An 18,557-nucleotide genomic window follows, 5' to 3' on the forward strand; every position below is an offset into this window, starting at 1 on the left:
GTGAGGAAGAGTTACCTGAAAGACTAGTTACAACACAGAATGCTGAGCCCTCCTCTGGGATGGGCCCTATTTCTAGCAAGTTCCCAGGTGATGGAGATTCTGCTGGTCCGGGGAATAGAAAACTACTGGTTTACTCAAAATGGATTAAAGATCTAAACGTAAGACCAGAAACTATAAAACTCTTAGAGGAAAACATAGGCAGAACACTCTCTGACATAAATCACAGCAAAATCCTCTATGACCCACCCCCCCCCACCAGAGTGCTGCTGCTGCTGCTAAGTTGCTTCAGTCGTGTCCGACTCTGTGCAACCTCATAGATGGTAGCCCACCAGACTCCCCCCCACCCCGCCCCGGGATTCTCCAGGCAAGGACACTGGAGTGGGTTGCCATTTCCTTCTCCAGTGCATGAAAGTGAAAAGTGAAAGTGAAGTCGCTCAGTCATGTCCGACTCTTAGCGACCCCATGGACTGCAGCCCACCAGGCTCCATCTATGGGATTTTCCAGGCAAGAGTACTGGAGTGTGTTGCCATTGCCTTCTGCGACTCCCCAGAGTAATGGAAACAAAAACAAAAATAAACAAATGGGACCTAATTAAACTTCAAAGCTTTTTCACAACAAAGGAAATTATAAGCAAGGTGAAAAGGCAGCCTTCAGAATGGAAGAAAATAATAGCAAACAAAGCAACTGACCAAGAATTAATCTCCAAAATATACAAGCAATTCATGCAGCTCAATACCAAAAAAATAAATGATCCAGTCAAAAAGTGGGCCAAAGAACTAAACAGACATTTCTCCAAAGAAGACATACAGATGGCTAACAAACACATGAAAAGATGCTCAACATCACTCATTATCAGAGAAATACAAATCAAAACCCAATGAGGTACCATCTCACACTGGTCAGAATGGCCACAATCACAAAGTCTACAAACAATAGATGCTGGAGAGGGTGTGGAGAAAAGGGAACCCTCTTATACTGCTGGTGGGAATGCAAACTGGTACAGCCACTATGGAGGACAGTGTGGAGAGTCCTTAAAAAACTGGAAAGAGAACTGCCATACAACCCAGAATTCCCATTGCTGGGCATACACACCAAGGAACCCAGAATTGAAAGAGACACATGTACCCCAATGTTCACTGCAGCATGGTTTACAATAGTTAGGACATGGAAGCAACCTAGATGTTCATCGGCAGATGAATGGATAAGGAAATTGTGGTATATACACACAATGGAATATTATTCAGCTATAAAAAAGAACACGTTTGAGTCAGTTCTAATGAGGTGGATGAAAGAGTGAAGTAAATCAGAAAGAGAACCACCAATACAGTATATTAATGCATACATGTGGAATTTAGAGAGTAATGATGATCCTATATGCAAGGCAGAAAAAGAGACACAGATGTAAAGAACAGACTTTTGGAATATGTGGGAGAAGGCATGGGTGGGATGATTTGAGAGAATCGCACTGAAACATGTATATTACCATATGCAAAATAGATGACCAATGCAAGTTTGATTCATGAAGCAGGGCACTCAAAGCTGCTGCTCTAGGACAACCCAGAGGGATGGGGTGGGGAGTAAGGTGGGAGGAGGGTTCAGGATGGGGAGACACATGTGCACCTGTGGGTGATTCATGTCAACGTATGGCAAAACCCACCACAATATTGTAAATAAATTATCCTCCAATTAAACTCATTAATAAAAAAAGAAAAGCCACTGGCTTAAATGGAAAGGTATAGGTCACTTGGGAGAAAATGTTTACAAGTGAGATTTACTGGTTATGTGATAAAAAGAAGTATTACTTAGAATATTTTCCTCTGACAATACGAAAATTAGCTTTATTAAAATTCAAACTATTCACTTAAAATTAGTGAATTTTATTGCATATAAGTTATACCTCAAAGCTGCAAAAAAAAAAAAAGCTTTGGGGTGATGAAAGTGCTGTAAGATTAGATCAGATATTATGGAGATGATTGCACAATTCTGTTAACTATCACTATCAAAAATCATGAACTGTACATTTTAAACCTGTAAAATATAACTCAATAAAGGGTTTTTTTTTAAGGTAAATTTGCTTGCATTTGCTTTTTTGGGTTCATCAGCTAGTAATGATTAGTAGTGGCTCAGGGACTTAGTGCATAAGAGAAGAGCGTTCATTTAAACTCTAGAGCTAAGATGGTTTTTACATTTTTAAAGCATTGTTTAGAAAGAAGAAGAATATGCAACAGAGACTGTATGTGGCCCACAGTCTAAAATATTTACTATTTGCTGCTGAGCTTAACTGCTCAGCTGTGTCTGACTCTTTGTGACCCCATGGACCACCAGTCTCCTCTGTCCATGGGGATTCTCCAGGCAAGAATTTACTATCTGGTCTTTTACAAAAAAGACTGCCAATCCCTGAATGAAACTGGGTAGGGCAGCAGGTCCTTGCATGCTCCACTGAGCTTCCCAAGTGGCTCAGAGATAAAGAATCCACCTGCCAATGCAGGAGATGTGGGTTTGATTCCTGGGTTGGGAATATTCCCTGGAGAAGGAAATGGCAATCCACTCTAGTATTTTTTTTAAATCAAGTCATGAAAAGACATGAAGAAATCTTTTTTTAAAACTATTTTCCAGAAGTATACTTGATTTACAATGTTGTGTTTAATTTCTGCTGTACAGAAAAATGACTCAGTTATACACACATATATTCTTTTTCACATTTTTCCTGTATAGTTTATCACAGGTTACTGAATATACAGTAGGGCTTTCTTGTTTATCTATTCTGTATAGGAGAGTTTGCATGTGCTGGTCCCAAACTCCCAATCTATCCCTCCACCATGTACTCCAGTATTCTCGCCAGGGAAACCTCATAGACAGAGGTCGCAAAGAGTCGGACACAATTTAGTGACTCAACAAAACACTTGTGACTAGCAAAGGACAGAACTGGAGAGGAAAAAAAGGAAAAGAAACACCAGCAGGGTTTGTGACTGGGGAGAAGGAGATATCAATAACAAAAGAGAAATTCATTTATACTGTTCCTTCAGAGTGAACTGTTTAAGGGCAGTGAATGAATCTGTGTGCCCTTGAACTTAGAAAGATGACCGGACAACAGGGGTATCCACTCCCAGGAGGATGCTGAAGGGGATGCTGGTGCCAAACAAAGCCGTTCCTACCAGGACAGCACTGGACACATCCCCTCACCTGCCTGAAAGGCCCAGCTCCAGCAGTTCTCCTCTTCTTCGACAGCATCACTTCCCTCCCCCATTGGGTCCCTTCCATCACTATACAACCTCTCTCTCCGTTTACAAACAAAATCCTCAAAGGGCTGCCTGTATACCACAATCATTCTCACATTCTTCTCCTCCCATTCTACTTGTCCCCTCACCAATCTACCTTTCCACTCCACCAAACTGCCCCAGTCAAGATCACTAACAAAATCCATGCTAAATCCAGTGGTTCTTTTCCCTCTTTTTCCTGGATCTACCTGCAGCACCAGATGGTTAATCACACCTTCCTCCCAGAAACATTTTCTGCACCTGGATTCCAGAATACTATATACTTTCCTGGTTTTCTCATACCTCTAACAATGCTTTCTGTCTCCTTTACTGGTTTTTCCTTATCTCACCATCCTGATGCTTAAATAGTGAAGCCAGTCTTCCTCAATATAGTGACTTCAGTCTTTGACTTTTCATTGTCTACACTCTCTTCCCAGTCTACACTTTTCTTCAATCTCATGGCTTTAAATACTCTCTATATACTAACAACCCCAAGTTGACATCTCCAGCCCTCACCTATCCTCTCTGTTGCAGCCTTCCACATCCAACAGACTGCTGGATGCTGTAAACATGTCCAAGAGCAAACTCCACACCTTCTTCCAAAATCTGCTCCTCTCAAGGTTTGCCCCACCTCAATAAATGGCAACTCCATCCTTAAGAGTTTTCAACAAAGAGGAAACATAACTGTCCAATAAACAAATACTACCTACTCAGGAAGATAAAATTAAAACAATGGGGTACCATTTCATACTCATTAGATCTGAAAAACTTTTAATCTGATGACCCCCATATGTTTACAAGAAAGCAGGAAAAGACAATTTCTCAACTGAGGAAAATTTGTCCTCCAAAAAACATGAAGTAGAAGCAAACTCTAACTTTATATACCAAACAGAATATATCCCAAAGCATTTAGGAATGTATATTTTAAAAACTCACCTTGAATCAGAAATTTAAAAACTAAGAACAGAAACATATCAAAAAAGAGTGATATGACTGAAAAAAAATTAACTGAACTAAATGGAAAGAATGGGAGAAAAAGGCTAAATTATCTCAGAAGTGAAAGTCGCTCAGTCGTGTCTGACTCTTTGCAACTCCATGGACTATACAGTCCATGAAGTTCTCCAGGCCAGAATACTGGAGTGGGTAGCCGTTCCCTTCTCCAGGGGATCTTCCCAACCCAGGGATGGAACCCAGGTCTCCTGCATTGTAGCTGGATTCTTTACCAACTAAGCCACAAGGGAAGCCCAAAAATTATCTCAGAAGGGAAGAATAAATTACCAGGTGCCCCAGGGAAAATAAATGAAATTATTCAGTCACTTTGGCAAGCAGTCTGGCAGTTTCTTAAAAAATTAAACATAGTAGTTACCATGTGACCCAGCAATTCTAATCCTAGGTATATACCCAAAATAAATAAAACCATGCATCCACATAAAAATTTATACACAAATGCTCATAACAGCATTATTCACAATAGCCAAAATGCAGAAACAACTCAAATGTTCATTGAGAGAGGAATGAATAAACAAAATGTGGTATCCCCATACAATGGAATATTATCTGGCCATAAAAAGGAACAAAGTACTGACACACAGTCAGACAGGGATGAATCTTAAAATCATTACGCTAAGGGAAAGAAGCCAGTCAAAAAAGACCACATATTACAAGATTAATTTATATGAAAGGTCCAGAATAGGCAAATCCATAGAGACAGAAAGTAGACTGGCAGTTGCCTGGGTGTGGTAGGGGGAGGGGAGGCACTGGGGGAAATGGACACAGGGTTTCTTTTTGGTGTGATGAATATGTTTTAAAACTAGACTATGATGATGGTTACACAACTCTGTGAATATATTAAAAAAAACACTGAACTGTAGACTTTTAAATGGGTGAATTGTGTGGTATACTAATTATAACTCGGTAAAGCTGTTACAAAAAACAACTGAGAGAGATTCCATACTAAATGTGAACTCAGCATTGACAAATGCAAAAAAACTGACCAGGAAAGCCTTTGTAACAAAGACGCCACACTGGCAGCACAGAACCAGGTCAACTCAGAACCCACAGAACAAGAGGGCAATCAGCAGATCAGAGGAAGTCAGACCTCAAGAGAACAGGTCACAGTCTATTCTCCCAGCCACAGTAGTTGGGTGCTGTCACCAGTTCCCAGTAACGAGGAGCTGGAAGTGGATACAGAACCTCAGCGTTGCCTATTATTATTCTACTCTGATTTCACGGACACAGTTATATTTCTCTCACACACAAAAAAAGGCTAAATAAATAGGGGAGTGGGTTTCTCAGGTGGTGCTAGTGGTAAAGAACGCACTTGCCAATGCAGGAAACATAAGAGACGTGCGTTCAATCCTGGGTTGGGAAGATCCCCTGGAGGAGGGCATGGTAACCTACTCCAGTATTCATGCCTGGAGAATCCCATGGATAGAGGAGCGTGGAGGGCTACAATCCATGGGGTTGCAGAGAGTCAGACATGACTGAAGCGACTTAGCACACAAATGGGGAGCAAAGGCATAAGTACGAAGGTTAACCATTAGACAAAAATAAAAACCTTCCTCTTTTTAAAATAGAAGAGCAAAAACTACACATCACAGCATAAAGAAATAGCAAGTATAATAAAATACACATGATTATAAAATATGATAGACCAAACATATCAGTCCTAATAGTAAATGTGATCGGCTTAACTCACCTACTAAAATAAACAGGTTCAATTTGGCTCACAAAACAAGTACTTGTATAAAATACACATCTAAAACAAAGTAACTGTGAAAGGTTAAAAATAAAAGGATGGCCAAATTATACAAGGCAAATGGAAATAGAGAGCAGGGGTGGGAAATTTGGAATCAGGCAAAGCAGAATTCAAGTCCCAAAGCATTCATCATGTCAAAGAAAGACACTTCAGTGTTAAAAGTCACAATCCTCGATGAAGACAGAACAAATAAAAATACACATATTTACAACAAGTAACACTGCAACCACCTTCATGAAACAAAAACTACAACAGATGAAAGGATACATAGAAACACTAATAATAGGAGACTTTCATATAACATGCTTAGTGGTATTAAGACAAAAATGAGATAGATCTAAACAGCAAAATCAACAAGGTAAATATTAAGTATATTTATCAAGCTCTACATTTTGATACTATTTGATACTATTTGACAATATTCTTCTGAAGTTTCCACACCACATTCACCAAAAATAAGCATACATTAGGTCACAAAGAACACATCAGTTAGCTGCACATAATAGAAACATTACAAACAAAACTTCCTGATCATAACGCAATAAAACTAGTTTACTAATAAAAACAAAAAACAAATTTCACCTAGAAATTTTAAAACCTCTTATTAAACAATTCCTGGATACTCTAACATAGATCTTTAAAGAAATAATGACAATAAAAGCTCTACATATCAGATTCTATGGGATGCATTTAAAGTAGTCGTCAAAGAAAAATTCATTGCACTAAACTTATTTATCAATAAAAATGAAAGAATAAAAGTAAACGCATTTATTTCCAAGGTTAAAAAAAAGGAACTAAAAAGCAGCAAAGTAAACCAAAAGAAAGCACAAGGAAGGAAATAAAGATAAAAGTAGAGGAAGAGAAAAGTAGATCTAAGTAATCAGAATTCTGTAGTTTTGGGAAAAATTAAAATGGATAAACCACTAAATAATATAACTTGACTAGGAAAAGATCTAAGTAATAAATCAGGATTCTGTAGTTTGGTGAAAAATTAAAATGGATAAATCACTAGATAATATAATTTGACTAGGAAAAATAATATAAAGTGACTAGGAAAAATAAAAAAGAGCAAAGGGGAAATAACCAATGAAATAGAAGAAACATTTTAAATCATGAGATTATTTTATAGCCCTCTATCCAATAAATTTGAAAGCCCTGATGAAATGGATAATTTTCTAGAAAAACTGATTATTACTAAAATTGACCACATTAAAAAGCTTGAATAGACCAGTTTCCATAGAAGAAACAGAGAAAGTTATTAAGAAAACATTACATGAAAAAGCAGCAGGCCCAGATTGTTTCACAGGGGAATTCTACCAAACCTTCAAACATCAGATTGCCTCAATGCTCTATAAATTATTCCAGAGCTGGTATATCGGGATAAGGATCAAGCCTACAGGAACATTAACCTTTTGAGGAGATGAACCAGCCAAGACGAACATCCTCTAAGGAAGGTGGGAACCCAGGAGCATAGAAGGATGTTTCAATAAAGGAGACTTTCATAGCAAAAGCTATATAGAGACCCAATAAAAGGAATGAAAAGTGTGAATACATGGCTTGAGGAAGGTAAGGAGACTGAGAAAGCCAATTATTAACAACATTTTCTAACAGTCTGTCCGGCAGGGGAGGAGTTGTAGTTGACGGATAGGGGTCTAGGCAGGAGGTTTTGAAATGGGAGCAATTTGAGCAGGTCTTTATTGATAAGGAAAAATTATGTGCATGGCACTGGGGATATAATGTAGAATGACAGTCATAGTAGAAATCTGTCTAGGTCCAATTAGTTGAATGTTTCCTTTGATTCCTTACTATCAACTCCAAATAATGTAGTCAATCTCTCAATATTCCACATTTATATATTACCTTCTTCAAATGTCCAGACTGAATTTTTATCAGCAGTCACATTTTATGTTAATTTGGTAAACACTACTCACTGCTAGCAACTGCTAGGGGCAAATCATACTAAGTCAGAAGAGACCCAGTTTCTTTACTGCAGAAGCTGTCTTCACTGGATAAGAAGGATCACCAAAGTACCAGTACTTCCTAGTTCACTAAGTTGTTTTGCGAACACTATCTCATTTAATCTTCATAAGCCTTTGAGAAAGCCAGAATTACCTCCATTTCACAGATGAAGAAACCAAGCCTCAGAAAAGTTAACCAACCTGCCCCAAAAGATGAAAAATCAGAATCCAGGGACTCCAACATTAACACTTCCCCGCCTTGCAACTCCTACCTTCAGAAAGATGACTCTGAAGTGACTGCCTGGTCAGCAGAATTGGACTTTAGCACACTTGAGAATAGTTGACATCCTGCATCACATCTAAAATTGCCGTCTAAATTTGGAAAGCAGCTTTTATGTCCTCTAGCTGCCTGGATATTCTGTAGCCTGTAGGGCACAAAGACTATGTTTTATTCATCATGATCTCAAGGACTGTATTTTATTTAGTTTTTTATCTGTCCCCCTCAGCTTTATATATAGTGCTTTTAATTATTTTCTCCTTCAACATTAGCAGATTCATTCATTCATTTAATTTCATAACTCTGATATCATTATCAACATAATCTAGGGCATCAGTGTAAAACTTCAAATTTAAAAGGTGAAGGAGTGGGGGCAAAGGGTATCACAAAACAGCTTTCTGAATTCAGAAATTAACATTAGAAAATCAATATGCTCATGTGCTCTGACATTTTTACAATATGGTAAAAATTAGCAATGAGACAAAGCATATTTTAAAAATGTACTTTCATTTGACCCTTAAAATCACCCTGCAAGAAATGCAAGGTAAAGGCACTATAACCTCCAATTCAGAGTTGAGCAAACTGTCCATGTTCAAGATAATCAGATATACTGGAATTCGAGGAAGTCCTGACTTCAAATCTGTTCACTTTATAATGCCTTTGCCTCACCAAGATAACCCTTCTTTAGGAAACTAGTGAAGGAAGACTAGAAGATGAGAAACAGAATTGCCATCAACCAATAAGCAGCATGGGGTGGGGGGCGGGCGCGAATAATGTCATCAACAAATAAGCGGCATGGGGGATGTGGGCGGGGCAGGGGGGTGGGAAGAAGAGGACATCTAGAGGAGGATACCTGTACTTGATTGCAGAAGAACATAAGGGCCCTGAAGGGGTCCTATAGAAATCCTTTAACTGTTGCCTTTTGTTAGGGTGGGGAAAAGGACACTCACAGATTGTTGGTGGGAGTGCAAAATAGCACATCCTTTCCAGAGGGAAATTCACATTAAAAACAACAACGATTCTATCACTTAGGAATGTACACTAAAACAGTAATCATGGATGTGCAGATTTTAAATTTCTCCAACGAAGTGTTTAAGTAGTGACAAACTGGGAATAACCAACTAAGTAATTAACTGTAGCCAAATAACGGCATGCTATGTAGTCAGGAAACAAACAAACTGGTTATCAAAGAGAATCTATTTCATAATTCATATATTCATCTCTGCAAAAAAAAAAAAGATGGAAGGTGTATCCCCAGCGTAAACATTCACAACGGTTATTTGAACGGTGAAAGAACAGTTATCTTCCTCACCGTGGTTCTGTATATTTTAGAAATTGTATATATAAGCATATTATTAAATATTTCGCTGTATAAATATTTCTAATCAGATGTTTTAAAGGCTTCTGGGGAGGGTGTGAAAGCGCAGGGCTTTCAAAAGAACACTTTAGTAGCCATTTTAAAGATACCACGTGAAAAAATAAAGCATTCTACACCGTTACCATTAAAACACCATCGAAAAATAAAGCACTCATCATGAATCTACATCAAAATCTTTTATTTCCAAATTCCAGTCTTTTAGTCGTACCAGCTCAAATTCAGGAAAACGTTAAGAAGGTTGCCTGGCCAGAAGTCTGAGAGACCTTCTTGATTTCTACCTGTGGTTTTTAGTTTGTTTCAGAAAAGAAAAGCAATCACCTAAGAGGCAGCTCGAAAAGCACCTCGGCAGGAAAATGTGTGAGAGGATAAGTTTCTCTCAGATTTCTTTCCCTCCCGACCTACGGACAGGGCAAACCTGACAGTAGCCGCCCCGGTTTCCTAAATACACCTCAGAGAACCACAGAAGATTCAATTTTCAATATACGTTTCTAAAAAGACAAGTTTTACTTTCCAATGCAGGATAAAGAGCAGCCTTCACTACTCACTCTGGACATTATCAGAGCAAGACGCCGCTTCCCAGCAGGAGAGCCTCCTGAGAAGGACAAAGCGGGGGCTCGTCGGCTCGGGTCCCTACGGCGACGCGTCGGCAGCCGCCCCTGGGAAAAGGGCTCCGTCCCTGGGCACCGCCCCCTCCCCCCGCCCCCTCCCCCCGCCCGTCCCCAAGACAGACGTTCGTAACCGCCGGGGGCCAGAGCCTGCCCGACGACGGGCGAGGGTCAGGGCCCCGGCAGCAGGTGCCCGGATCGCCGCGTCTAAAATAAGGCACCGGTCTAGTGTCCAGAGATAAGGGAGCAGTCCTCCAGGATCTCAAGCTGGGCCGCCGCGTCCTCCCAACCGCCTCAACCGCCTCACCCGCTACCCCAAGAACCGTTCTCTCAGGCGACGGACACGCCCTCCCCTCGGGCCGGAGCCTCTTCGACTCGCCCGCCCCCCAGGGCCGCTCACCGGACCGAGAAGTTCCCGCTACCGCCGCCGCCGCGACCGCTGCCGCCGCCGCGACCGCTGCCGCCGCCGCCGCCGCCGCCGCCGCCGCCGGCCCCTCCGGCCTCGCCCCTCACACGGCCGCCGCCTCCCACAGAAGCGGCAAAACGGCTACCTCAGCCGGGCCGCGGGACCCGGAACCACTTCCTTCCGGAACCGCCTCGCCCCGCCCCCGCCCTGGCCACGCCCACTGTCCATTACCTCGCGCTGAGCGCGCTCTCCCACTGACCTCTGCTCTCAACGCTTTCCCAGTGACGGGCGCCCCGCCTGAGTGGCTCCGGCCTGAGCTCCTGCGCCCTCTGCCGGCCGTTCCCACCTCTGCATCTCTGTCCAGGGCGCATGCGCCATCTGCCGCTCTCCCTCCGGGAAGGAACACAATGGGCACAAGGGGCGAGGCCCGAGGATCCTGGAGGTTAAAGGTCAGGGGTAGGAGCTCACCCCTCAGTCACAGGCAGGAGCTTGGTCCCGTGGATTTCAACCCACCCGAACCTGCAATGGCTGTGGCCTCTTTCCTGCCTACTCAATCTCCAACCATTCCCCATGGCTTTAACTTAAGCTTCTACCCAAAAAACAAAACCTCCCTTCTAGACCTTCCAAACAGGTTAATGATACCATTATCTCTCCACCGTGCAATTAAAAATATTGACTCATTTTTGCCAGCTCTCTTGATTTCCCTCCTCCCACACTCCATCCAGCACCCTAAAGGTAGTATGTCCTCACTCTTGAAGCTTTCTCATTTGACACTTTGATGTTCTTTTTACCCCTTGCAAGATTTCTCTTTCAGGGTCCACTCTATCAGGTGGACATTTTATCTTACCTTGCCACCATCATCTACTTCCTGCATAATTTTCTGTCTCCACCTGAATTACTGCCATCAACCTGATGAATCCAACACCCATGACTAAGGCATGCTTCCTTAACTTCCTCAGTCCAGATGACTTGACCTCTATTCTACTTAATCCATCCATTCCCAGGTACCCATTCTATAAAATCTAGATATCCATAGCTTCATACTGTGTTGTAGCTAAAACCTTAAGTTTACAAACCCCATTTATTTGGACTCAATCCTCATTCTTGCAGTCCCGTGTCTCCCTTAGTCCCAATATACTTGTTCTTCAAAATCCACAGAGCCCTCATATCCCCTGACAGGCCCATGGCCTTTAACTTCAACCACTCTTGTAAGCAGAACACTTGAATCACCCTTTGATACACTCTAATATTAAATCACTAACTTGAAACACTCCAATTATCTGCATTTTCCATTCCTACACCTAGGTTTCCAAGCACTGCTATACAACTGCCACACAACTATAATATTAATATGGAGACCCCCTGCAGTGGAGAGCCTTGGTGCCTCTCAGGAATCCTTTTATGTGACCTCTCTCATTTCCATAATAGCTGTTCCTAATCCTTACCACTCTCTTTAAGCCCCATATCAATTATCATTTTCCTTTCTTCATACATGAGTTTTGCCTCCTGTTTTGCAGAGAGAATTTCCCAGCAGAGTGTATAAGGCCTTGCATTATGTGGTTCATACTTACCTCTCTAGTTGCTCTCCTCTTTTGATCAATGCTTGGAAACATAGGTGTAGGAATGGAAAATGCAGATAACTGGAGTGTTTCAAGGAGGTGGTTTGATGTTAGAATGTTTACATGACACTTATTACTTTATAAATATCTGTGTTCCCTACTGCTGCTGCTAAGTCACTTCAGTCTTGTCCGACTCTGTGTAACCCCATAGACGGCAGCCCACCAGGCTCCTCTGTCCCTGGGATTCTCCAGGCAAGAATACTGGAGTGGTTTGCCATTTCCTTCTCCAGTGCATGCATGCATGCTAAGTCGCTCCAGCCGTGTCCAACTCTGTGCGACCCTATGGACAGCAGCCCACCAGGCTCCTCTGTCCACGGGATTCCCTAGGCAAGAATACTGGAATGGGTTGCCATTTCCTTCTCTGTTCCCTACCTCACTGTAAACCTAATTTGGCAGAGACCAAATCTGTTGCTTACTATTACCAGCATTTAGCAGAATGTCTGGCACACGGTAGTGAGTCATTTTCATAAGTATGCTCTTTCTTTTCCACGATTAGGTTTTGTGTGCTTCACAAATACATATGTGTGTATATGTATAATGAAGTATACAAAATTAATATATATATTTCTTTTGATTCATCTTTGAACAAAGTGATTTTTGTTCAGACTTGTTATTACTGATTAATAATAAGCACAAGTAGATGGTCCTTGCCCTTAATGCTGCTTGTGTGGACAGAGAAGTAGTTTGCATAAGGTCTCAGCTCTTGGTGTGTATATGACTAGAACACATATACAGAACCAGCCTAAGAGAAGTGAAATGTTATTTGCCTTTCCATTTATATTGTTTTTCTTTGGTTTTCAGGCAAGCCAAATCTACTGTAGAATGCCAAGTATGCTTAATATGAGTTCTATATTAGTGAGAATAAATTATGCTATGATAACAATCCCCAGATCTCAGTGGCCTATAGCAACAAATGCTTATTTTTCACTTATATTTCAAGTCCACCACAGGTCAGCTTTGGTTCCATCTGAGACCTAATGGGTTACAGTTCATGGGGTCACAAAGAGTCGGACACAACTAAAACAACTTAGCACACACACACGAGACATTGCTGGTGTCAAATCCAAAGAAAAGGACCATGAGTGGGATCATGCATTGGATCTTAAGGCTTCCGCTTTAAACCTGAATCAGAAATTCTAGGGGTGGGACCCAGCACAGTTTCAACAAGCCTTCCATGGGATTCTAAACCATGCTTAAGCTCAAGAACTACTTCTCTGTTGCTTGTATTTTCTGTAAACCAGCAGATGAACACAGAGGCTTGATAAAATTCACACTAGTTTTTAAACTGATTCTTAAACCAGAAAAAAAAAAAAGTCAAATTAAAAAGAGAGAGAGAGAATCCAGGCTCTTGACATAGACCAAGTGCCAACTGTCATTGTCATTTTTTGGAGGAACACTGCTTCGGGGCAAACCTGTCAGCTGCCCTGATGTGTACCTCCAGCCATCCTTCTGGATAGCTTTCTTTTTTAAATGCTAATGTGAGAATAAGGTAATTAGGAAGAAGTAGGACAAATCACTCTCTCATCCCTTGACAATGCTGTTGGCCCAGATTTTTCTCAGTTTTAGTCTACTCTGGTCCTTATAACCCAGGACTGACAGAACCAGGTAAGTTTTCTCTTTCCTTAACCATCTGACTTCGGTTATGTTCCTTAACACTGTCAGTGAAATTGAATGTAGAATGCTTAGCTGACTCTGATCCCTCCTCTTTTTCTTCCATTCCATGATATAGGCACTTTTTTGGTGGACACTGTTCTTTACCTTTACTTTTTAAAGGGCATCATCAACAGTAGAGCACAGACAGAAATGATTTATAACATTTGGAAGAAAATGATTTTAGACAGGCTTATACTGCAGATTTCTTTTTGCTCATTCTAGTCACTGACTTTATGGCTGTTTTCCTACTGAGATGGAGGACAAATTCCTAAACAAGATTTGGTAGCCACTACCAGCCCTCTGGTTCCATAAATTATTTCCTTTGTAATGCAATATGTGAAGCAGCTTGGCCCTGGTTCTGAAAGCAATACAATATGTGTGGTTTTCAAACAATGTGTCAAAAGTCAGCGGTTATTGTGAAAATAAATTTTTTGATTGATATGAACTACCTACATTGATGCAAGGCAAAAAGTAATGGTGAAGTTAGGTTTAAAACTTAATTTCACTGCAAAATAATTGTTTAAAAATTCATTACTCACCTTATTTATATCTTTACAGTTCTCCCTGAAGCTCTTCCCCTAAATACTTGAAAAAAAATTTTCTTGGCCACACTACATGGCATGCAGGATCTTAGCTTCCCTGACCAGGGATTGAACCCATCTCCTCTCCAGTGGAAGGGCTGAGTCTTAACCCATGGACCACCAAGGAAGCCTTTTTTTCCCAAACTCTTGATAAACTGAGTTCACCTATCTTTTCCTATCACAAGCAGGTCCTGCATCCTGACACAACCCAGACACCAGTCATTAAGCTCTCAGAACTTTCATTTGCATGATCAATTTGCTTTGTTTAACTCTGTATTTGTTAGGTACCCCATAGCTGCTTCTTAAATAGCACCATGCCTAGCTGGCTCTGGTGGGGTTCTTCCAGGAACAGGCTCTGAGACCAGTTAGCACAGAGGAAGGGCTCAGGGAGTGCTGGGGGTGGGTGAGTGGGAAGGGGGAGTGAAGGAAGCAGAAGCCAGAATTTGGGCAATACAGTTTCAACAAAGGCCTCAGATGCTCGCCCCAGGGAGCTCCGAAGTTGGGACAGCCCTTCTGAGTTGTCCTACCTTGAGGCAAGGGTCTTCACAGGCCCAAATAATGCAGTCAGGATCCAGCCTCTCAGGCTGCCCAAGTGAGAGGATTTAACGTTGGTGAGGCAGCCTCCTTCCGTCAAGGGTAATTCTTGGAAAAGAACTCCATCAACAAGCCTCAGCAACTTACCTCCAGCATCTGGAAGGAGACATCCGGAAGGACAAACACCTTGTCCTAAAGGGGAGGTATCCAGATGGTGCACCACAACATCCATGACACTAGCATCCAATGTAACCTTCAAAGCCATTAGAGCCTCTGCTTCAACTTTCCCACAGGCTGCTGAGCGCTTAGTGTCCTCATTGTCAAAGTGTAAGTTCCCAAAACAAATGTAATTGTGATATAAATGTTCAGTGAGCATGTGTTACACCTGTGTTGTTAGGGTTCAGAATGAGCCACCCCCAAACGTGCCACATTCTCATGAGGATTATTTTGAGACTCTGCATATTCAAGAGAAACTACTGCCCTCCTTTGATTATCTAGAAGAATTGAATTTTTTTTTTAAACCAGAGAAGACTCACTAGCAGAAATAAATTTTGTCTACGTGGCCCAATCTACATGGCAGGACAAACATCCAATTACCAAACGTCTGCTCTTCTTCTTATCATCCTTTGGGTGACACCCTTGTCCTTGGAAGCCCCTGGCCTCTATTCCATTCCTCAGCTCAGACAGCAGAGACCTCATTTTATCTGTCTCCAAACCTCTTATAAACATGGGGTCTCTGATCCTCTCATGTATGTGGAGTTCCCATATGTATGAAATTAAAGTTGATTATCTCCTGTTAGTCTGTCTCAACGTTGATTTCTTAGATGAGCCAGAAGAACCAAAAAGGGTATGGTAAGTTTTCTTCCTTCCTGACAGTGTTTAACTCATTAAGGAGCAGGATAATGAAACTTGATCAGGAAAGATACGAAACTGATTGTGACATGCCCTTGGATTTAAGTGTACACACAGTAACGCAAATATATTTAGTGGACAAAGAATGCTGGATAAAACTGTAAAGTTAGATACAAAACTACTTAGTGCCCTAAAGGGACAAACAGGCATAAGCTTTGGAATTAGCTTTTCTATGGGACAAAAGTCATTACAACTTCCTGGCTACAAGTGAGTAACTCCAGAGATGAGGTCCTAGTACACAGCACACAGGCAGTCATGCAAATTCATATGCCCCAAGACTCAGCAGCCCCTTGGGCTGCCTTGTTGAAACCATACTCTTGCAGGACTCTGTAAGGGCACAGTTATCTTTCAGCCTATTTCCAAGTTCCGCATCATTTCTCACTAGCAGTGAACACTGAACAACTCATACCAGCCATTGGAGCTGTCGCTGTACAGGGGTGGCCCCTGAGAAGTCTTCAGAAGGCCAGGTCTACTACGCAAATGGAATTGCTTCTTTCCTCTCAGTGATGCCAGTAGGATCCCATTTGTTCTAAAAACAACCAGGAAGACCAGCCACGGGGGCTGCATTCAACCCCAAAAGCTCTTCCAACATCTACAGTGCAGAACCTAGTGCCTCCCTAGCTATCATCTCTATGGTGACAACGTTCTGGCTCTCAAAGATGAGCCTGCATGCACTACTAAGAAAATGTGATTCGAAGATAAGTACAGCCAACAGAGAGCTGTGGGCTGATTCGAAAAAGGAAGTTCCCTTAAGCAAAAGTTTAATTCCTTGGGGCTGTATTCCTTACATTTTGCATCTCATGAGATGGGGGAAGCCTGCCTTCATACTTTCTTGGAAGTCCAGAAGGATGGCCACTTCAAATCTTTCCCCTAACATCAACCATCTCTCAGGGCCAATGGGAAGAATCAAACTTGGCATTTCCTACCTGTTGCACAGACGCTTCTTGCTTATTTACCACAGAGCTAAAGGCAGGCTCACCATTCCATGTCCCTCATCGGCCTAAAGGGCCCATGCTGGGCACCTGATGCAATATTTACGCACAGAGAACGTGAAACAAAACAGCCAACATGAATTGACTTACATAAACAGAACCATAATTTGGCCTGTTGGAAATTATGGGGAAAGGGGGAACAACTCGTTCAGGGAATATTATTTTCAAATCCCATGGTCTTGCTTCCAGGTACAATAGGAACTTGAACTGGTGATAAACTCTGCTACTGTGAGTAGACAGATGGATAAGTAACCCTTGAATAGCACACTCAGATGAAAAGGTTCTAGAATTAGATAGTGGTGATGGTTGTGTGACTGTGAAGAAATCAAAGACAGTTATTTCCTTTAAAAGGAAAGAATTTTTATGGTATGTGAATGATATCACAATAGTTTGTTTAATAAAAAGAAATCAGAACTATGACTCTCCATGGGGCTTCTGCCCCTTCTCCACTATAAGCACCTGTTCTAGCAAAGCATTTCTGCTGCTCTCCGGGTCGGAGAGCCGCCAACTCCCCTGGGGGCACCAAAGCAGTGGACCCAGGGTCAATCCCAGCTCTGCAAAGTTCCAGCTGTGTCCTTGGGAAAGTAACCCTCTCCTACCTACCTCACATCCTTGACAAGTCTTGGGACCACCTCTCATACAGCAGGGATATGCTGACTGTTCTGGTCCATTCCTGCAGGAGAAGCTTAAACCACAGCAAATGGAGGCCACTGCTTCCCACCTCCTGAGACCACAGCATATCCCAAATTGGGGGAAGCATCAGTTTGGGTCTTTGGAGGTTGGTACCAAGCCTTGTGTCTCCATTTTCCCCTGACTTAAACCTTGAACCGTAACTGACACCCACACCTTGGACCCTGCTCCTGACCTGATCATTTCCTCACTTCTGGGTCCTTATCCCCACCCCTAAACTTGGGGATCCTAAGTTGGTTGACCTTCACGAGACACCAAGTCACATGTTCTCTCTCTCCAGAAACAAATGATCCACCCACCCTGGTCCATGATGCATTAAATTCTCATGTCTCTTGGGTGTGTTGCTGGCCCCTGGGGGCCCACGTGATTGCCCGAGGGGGCCCACGTGATTGCCCCGGGGGGGGCCCTAAACTTGGTTGACCTTCAGGAGACACCAAGTCAGAGATCCTAAACTTGGTTGACCTTCAGAAGACACCAAGTCACATGTTCTCTCTCTCCAGAAACAAATGATCCACCCACCCTGGTCCATGATGCATTAAATTCTCATGTCTCTTGGGTGTGTTGCTGATTTCTATTTCAAATTCTATTTCTCTATTCAGTTCAGTTCAGTCACTCAGTCGTCTCCGACTCTTTGCGACCCCATGGATTGCAGCACGCCAGGCCTCCCTGTCCATCACCAACTCCCGGAGTTCACTCAGACTCACGTCCGTCGAGTCGGTGATGCCATCCAGCCATCTCATCCTCTGTCATCCCCTTCTCCTCCTGCCCCCAATCCCTCCCAGCATCAGGTCTTTTCCAATGAGTCAACTCTTTGCATCAGGTGGCCAAAGTATTGGGGTTTCAGCTTCAGCATCATTCCTTCCAAAGAACACCCAGGGCTGATCTCCTTTAGAATGGACTGGTTGGATCTCCTTGCAGTCCAAGGGACTCTCGAGAG

At 42.3% G+C, this 18,557-nt stretch overlaps 1 protein-coding gene across 28 annotated transcripts in view; it reads right to left on the reverse strand.

The window, feature by feature from the left end:
* BCLAF3 (BCLAF1 and THRAP3 family member 3) overlaps positions 1 to 10,902 on the reverse strand; it is a 56,286-nt gene extending 45,384 nt beyond the window's left edge. For 13 of the 28 annotated variants that reach the window (XR_011446292.1, XR_011446291.1, XR_011446290.1 and 10 more), the window contains exons 1-2: positions 10,634 to 10,902; positions 8,246 to 8,398 (exon numbers count right to left, since the gene is read on the reverse strand). The gene's annotated coding sequence lies outside the window, so the exon portion shown is untranslated. Of the gene's footprint in view, positions 1 to 8,245; positions 8,399 to 10,173; positions 10,577 to 10,633 lie in introns of those variants that run through there. The other 15 variants (XR_011446289.1, XM_070291421.1, XM_070291414.1 and 12 more) reach the window with 4 other exon arrangements.
* Between the last annotated feature and the right edge of the window lie 7,655 nt (positions 10,903 to 18,557).

Source organism: Ovis canadensis, chromosome X, assembly GCF_042477335.2.
Source record: "Ovis canadensis isolate MfBH-ARS-UI-01 breed Bighorn chromosome X, ARS-UI_OviCan_v2, whole genome shotgun sequence".
Classification (NCBI taxonomy): Eukaryota; Metazoa; Chordata; class Mammalia; order Artiodactyla; family Bovidae; genus Ovis; species Ovis canadensis.